Raw genomic sequence first — 6,657 nt, forward strand, 5'->3', positions numbered from 1 at the left:
GAACAGGTAATGTGACAGAATGTACCGCAACGAAAATTTGATACAGAGTGGAAACAATATTTTACTCTGTAGTAGCAAATTTAGTTTCTTATACTCTGTCAAAGTTTCATTCATAACCAGCCCAGAAATAAACCAACATCACAATGAGAGAAAAGTAAACGGAAGCTTTAAAAACCCCAAAAAAGCAGTGCTAAAATGATTGTACATTTAAGCTTTACAAGAGAAAGGAGCTCGAAAATGTATGGAAAGCTGGAGAGAAAGGGGAAGTGCTCTGTGTCATGACTAATGATACAGAAGACTTCAAATGCCGTGAACTGTCAGGAATGAGAAAAGAACTGTTGGGATTGTATGCTTATTTAATCTTCCTTCTCCATCGTCTCCACCTGGAGATCTTGGATATTTTTTCCTTCTTCATATTTCATTGCTGCATGGTTATTTTATTGGAAGCAGGAGTCCAAGAGACCACCAATCCAAATGTCATCATAGCTTTTCAAATTACCTCTCTGGTCCATGTTCAGCTCACTAGCAAGTACAAATGTGTGGTTCTTGAATCTAATGAGAGCAGGGGAATTACAGCAATAAAATCAGGTAGAGCAAGGTAATAAATAAGTTTCCGACTTCTATTCCTTATTTCACTCATGGTGGTTAGTAGCAGTTGTGTGCATTTCACAATGCACTCTGAAGAAATGGTATGTTCAAACAAAATTTGCCAGCAATGTGCATCTTTAATTAAGATGATAGGACTCAAAAAAACCAGCCTGGATTTTAATCTCTCTATGTTTGAATAGAGATCTGTGAGCATTCAGTATGATAGCTTAATGTGGATATTTTTTCTTTTTTGTAAATGTGGTGCAAAGCATCAGAAAAAGACAACATGTGAAATGGCAGCATCAGTAATAGGGATGTGTGCTAGGACCATGTGAGTATTTGTAGTTTAGGATAAAACCTGGAATTGCTGAAATGTAGAAACAATCAGTTTTACCTAACCTCACAGAAGCCAAACCCAAAAGGAACTAACTTCTCAAACTCTGAAAACTCCTTGGTTTCAGCTGAATTTCCTCAAAGAGGTTTATATTTTCCAGAAAATTGGAACATTAAAAATAAAAAGCAGTTCCTTCTTGAACTTAGATTTAAATTTGAAAAAACCCCATGCAAGCATGTTCCTCATTAAGTTTATTAATTGATTTTTTTTCCAAACAAGAATACATGCCCACCTTTTTAAAAATAATGGAGCTGTCATTGACTTTTTTATGATAATGTTTTAATATAATCATAAGCCCAGTGTTTCACCAAGGCTTTATCATTTCACTGCCACCAGCCAGAAATGAGTGCTGCATTCATGACAGTTGTTTCTGAATACGTTAATGTGGTGAAGGTGAAATGTAATTAACAGTATGTATCACATAAATGTTTCAATCAATTTAAATTAGTCACTAGGTGGCCATGTACCACAGATGGAAGTGTAATATTTAACAAGAAGAAAATCCTTATTAATAATGCAGTTCTTATTCTAATAATGGATTAATAGGCATAGTCTGGAATTTCTGCATTGTCTGACATGATTTTAGTAATTTTAATCTGAAAACATGAAACTTATTCTTAGCCATCTAATTGCCTGTATCTACAGACTTACTCAAAAATAAAGTATTGGGATCACAGGGAAGGCTTCCTCGAATAAAGACAGAAATTTAGAATTGTCTAAATTTGAATTATTTTTTTTTTATTTGAAATTTAAATTTTAGAATGCAACATTCTAGGTTGTGTGTATATATATGAACCCACATCTGCTGGTCCTCATTCTCTGCTTCCTGCAGGCTTTGCTCAGCATCAGACTTGAGAAGTCCAGTGAGGGGATGTTGAGTTATATTAATAGAAATCACTCCTTGATGTCACCCTGGTTTTTTAAGATTTTCTGAGCCTTCTGATGTTGACATTCTTGTAGTGAACTTTCTCACACACTTTCTGTAAATAACTCATTCCTTGCATTCCTTTATGGAGGAGGAGAAAGTTGATGGACTATTGGTTTGACCAGTGTCATGGGAGAGGTAGCACAGTCACCGTCCAAGGCACTGTCACTCTTGGAAACTAGGAATGTTGGAGTCAGAAAATAAACTTCCCTTTTCCTTCACCTTGAAAAAAAAATTAAATAAAAAGAGTTGAAAGAGCAAGTAGCAGCTCAAAAGCATTGAAGAGCAATAAATTAGCCTCAGCCCAAGTAGTTCAATAAAGAGCTGTGGCAAAGACATTCCAGAAATTTTCTCAAAATTGTTTGATGACTGTCACTGGATTTTTGATAACTATTGACAGATTTTCTTTAGCAGTTCTCTGTTTCAAGATTCTGGAAGTGTGTTTCAGGACCAAAAGTGACTTTCAGGGATGTCAAAAAGGAACACCTTCAGTACTTGGACTTTTCCTGAAACTCAGCTGTTCAGACTTGAACTTTCTTTGCATTGTTTTTGATTTTTCTTATATTGTAAGATTGCTTTAGTGATATGATAGAATTGTATGTTCTACAGGTGAAGAAATTCCCTGATCATTCCACATTAGCACTTGATTGAGGTTTTGATAGGCAACAGATAACCTGTCAAGTGTTTGTTCTTCTCTCTGCATGAGTACAGCAGATGAAATTACAAAGACTTTTCTTTTTAATTTAACTAAAATTAAGAAAAAAAAAAAAAGGTGACATGTCACAGACATCTTTTATGGAAAATCATTTCCTTAGGATTTTTCCTCCCGAGAAGCTGGGAGGCCTCAGGAACAAAATGCAAACATTGATTATCTGCTGCTGTGGAATGCAACAGGTGCATCTGTGATTGGCCCATGTTGGATGTTTGTAATTAATGGCCAATCACAGCCCAGCTGGCTCGGACAGAGAGCCGAGCCACAAACCTTTGTTATCATTCTTTGCTATTCTATTCTTAGCTAGCCTCCTGATGAAATCCTTTCTTCTATTCTTTTAGTATAGTTTCAATGTAATATATATAATAAAATAATAAATCAAGCCTTCTAAAACATGGAGTCAGATCCTCGTCTCTTCCCTCAATCTGAGACCCCTGTGAACACGGTCACACCACTTTATTTCATTTTTCCTTGTAAGGTGCCTTCATAAGGATAGACTCATTCCCCCAGAAGTTTTTACCTGTGCTGCCCGTCCTTTCAGTGCTGTAACAGGAGTTAATATCTGCCTCATTTGTTTCACTGGTCATATTTATTCAAGAGAAACCCTTCACCGTGTGCAGGATGATAAATGTACTCTCCCTCTGTAAAATATTTAGTCAATGATGTTTCAGCTAAAAAATTAATAGTCAGGTATCATTCAGGAAATGATCAGCTGAAATTCTCATGCCTTTAGCAAGTTAGATGGTCTTGTATTTTTTTTTTTTAAATTTTCAGAGAGTCATTCTTTTTCCTGCTTAAAAAAAAATGAAAGCACAGCATGGGATTCTCATTTGTAAATGTTATTTTCAGTCTGCCAGCCTCTGCATGTTTAGAACATTCTGAAAAGGAAATGCATCATTTTTAGATGCAATTAAATGTATATTTGGTCCTGGATAGATCAGATGGAATTCTTACAGATATTAGAATTGAAAAAAACTCCATGTTTTCTAAGCTATAAACATGTAAAAATAATTAGACTTGGGTAAAAATAAATCATGTCAAAACTTAGTTACCTAAGGAAAATTGTCAAGTTCTTCCATCTTAGAATAGCAAAAATAGGAAAGATACACTCAGCTGTTTTCTCACATTTATTGCGTATTTCATCATTTTGATTCTAAAGCAGCTGTCCTTTTCTAAAATTTATACAATAAAATAGAAAAAGTAAATATTTTCTTGAAGGTATTTACATTAGGCTATTTGAGAAAGTAAACAGAATTAGCTTGTACAATTTATATGACATTACAAGTAACGAAAAACAAAAGCTAACCATTTCCAGCTGTGTTAGGCTTCCTAGTTTGGTTAAATATTTTAGAAAAATGCCATCAATCAAAAAGTTTCACATTCCACATTGAAAAAATGTTAACTTTCTAAGCACTGCTAAACACTTTGACATATTTGAAAAATTGAGTCCTGGGTCCTAAAGGTTATATGTCGTAGGAGAAAGAGGAAATATGCTCTGTCTATGCCAGAATGGCAAATAAAGATGATAAATCTGGAGCTGGAAACAAAGTACTCAGATTCACAGTACCCAGCTTCATCTCACTCAGTTGTGGTTTGGTCTGGCCTTTACTGACATACGAGTGCACATAACAGGGAAGGGATGCTCAGGAGATCATTGCCCAGGGCGCAGCCTGGTGAGGAGAAGGGCGGAGAAGGAAAACAGTGGTATAAAATAGATTTTGAATGCTCACCATACTCAGTCCTTTCAATTCCAATTAATTGATTTGGCACTGGGGGATTTTTTATTTGGTTCTGGGTTTTTTGGTTTCTCTTTGTTTTCAAAGGCATGGTAATTAAGCTAAAGTATGCCTTGACCCTCTCCTTTCCAACAGTATTGTGACCATTTTCACAGGGGTCTCAGATTGAGGGAAGAGATGAGGATCTGACTCCATGTTTCAGAAGGCTTGATTTATTATTTTATGATATATATGACATTAAAACTATACTAAAAGAATAGAAGAAAGGGTTTCATCAGAAGGCTGGCTAAGAATAGAATAGCAAAGAATGATAACAAAGGTTTGTGGCTCGGCTCTGTGTCCGAGCCAGCTGGGCTGTGATTGGCCATTAATTACAAACATCCAACATGGGCCAGTCACAGATGCACCTGTTGCATTCCACAGCAGCAGATAATCAATGTTCGCATTTTGTTCCTGAGGCCTCCCAGCTTCTCAGGAGGAAAAACCCTAAGGAAAGGATTTTCCATAAAAGATGTCTGTGACACAGTATCTTAAAAAGTGAAATATGTGACAGGCCTGTATAGTATTTGCTTCTAATAACAGTTGGTAAGAAGAGCAGTCGAGGAAATTTGTTGTTATGATTAAAACATTTCTATTCACTAAGTCTTCACAATAAAGAAGTATTCGGAGAGCTGAGCATTTCTTATGCTGTAGGTAAATTTATTATTTTACCCTAAATAATTTTGCCAGGCTACTGTGAACACATAAAATATGGAAGAGCTTTGTGAGAGACAAAAAGTAACAATGAGGTTTTTCTGCTTCAGTACTGTGTGTCATGGTCATAGTGTGCACCTTTGGTGTGAGATAAATTGTCACAGACATCTTTTATGGAAAAATCCTTTCCTTAGGATTTTTCCTCCCGAGAAGCTGGGAGGCCTCAGGAACAAAATGTAAACATTGATTATCTGCTGCTGCGGAATGCAACAGGTGCACCTGTGATTGGCCCATGTTGGATCTTTGTAATTAATGGCCAATCACAGCCCAGCTGGCTCAGACAGAGAGCCGAGCCACAAACCTTTGTTATCATTCTTTGCTATTCTATTCTTAGCCAGCCTTCTGATGAAATCCTTTCTTCTATTCTTTTAGTATAGTTTTAATGTAATATATATAATGAAATAATAAATCAAGCCTTCTGAAACATGGATTCAGATCCTCATCCCTTCCCTCAACCCGAGACCCCTGTGAACACCATCACAAGAAATAACTCAGATTCTGTGCTAACATGGCTGCATGACTTGGGCAAAGGATTACTAATTTTTCAGTGACAGCTAGACAGAATGATGCTTGTAAACAGGCCCAACATTTGACTGTAAGCTAATTGCAGCATTTAACTTTATCTTTTAGATTTATTCCCCTTTGAACAAAACATAGTTCTGTCTTTGTTAACATCAGCAAGTTAAGGTTTGACATCTTTTTCTAATTTTCAAATAAAATACCTAATATTAGTAGCATGTAAGATAAAACTCCAATATGATCATCATCATCAAGTGAACACTCTACGAAGAAAATACAAGTGAAGGGAGCAGAAGAAGAATGACAAAAGAATAACTGGAGTTTTCTTTCTCTGTTCTGTATCCATAAAGGAAAGGATTCTCTGCAAAAGGGCAGGTGAGAGTTTTGGATGAACCAAAGCTGCCAGTCCATGCTGTTAGTTGTGCAAAAACACTGGCAGAGTGTTGGAACCCTGGGTTCTGAGCATTTTAAACTTTCTATGCTGAAAGGCACAGACCCACAAGAGAGAATTGCATTTGACCTGAGGCTGTGGAGAAGGCTTCCAAAATTGATTAATAGCACTGGAATATGAGTGTGTAGATTGATTAGAAGTGTGCAATATCACAGGGTGGAAAACTTAAGTGCTTAATGTTTTAGAATATAGCAATACATGTAAATAAAGATGGAGGTTTTAGGGTGGAGCCTGGTCCTTCTTCTTCATCTTCTTCTTCATGGGTTTGGGTGGTATTATGTAATTGGTTAGAAAACTGTGCATCACTGATTTTGAGGGATTAGTTATTGGGTTAAAAATAAAAACAATTTAGGTGCCATTTTTTAATGGGCCAGTTTAGCCTTAAAAGACCTTGTAGAGAAAGAGAGTTAGTCATTTTTGTAGCTTGTTAGCAGAATGCTGTAGAGCTCATGACTTGTAAACTGTGATATAGACAAGAAATAATGCACACCTGAGTCTGAACACAAAATATCATCTCAAGCGCTTTCCATCCCGACCTTGACAGAGGCAGAAAGGAAGCCAAGAACCATCAGCAGAGGA

This window comes from Melospiza melodia, chromosome 5, assembly GCF_035770615.1.
Source record: "Melospiza melodia melodia isolate bMelMel2 chromosome 5, bMelMel2.pri, whole genome shotgun sequence".
In the NCBI taxonomy this organism is placed as follows: Eukaryota; Metazoa; Chordata; class Aves; order Passeriformes; family Passerellidae; genus Melospiza; species Melospiza melodia.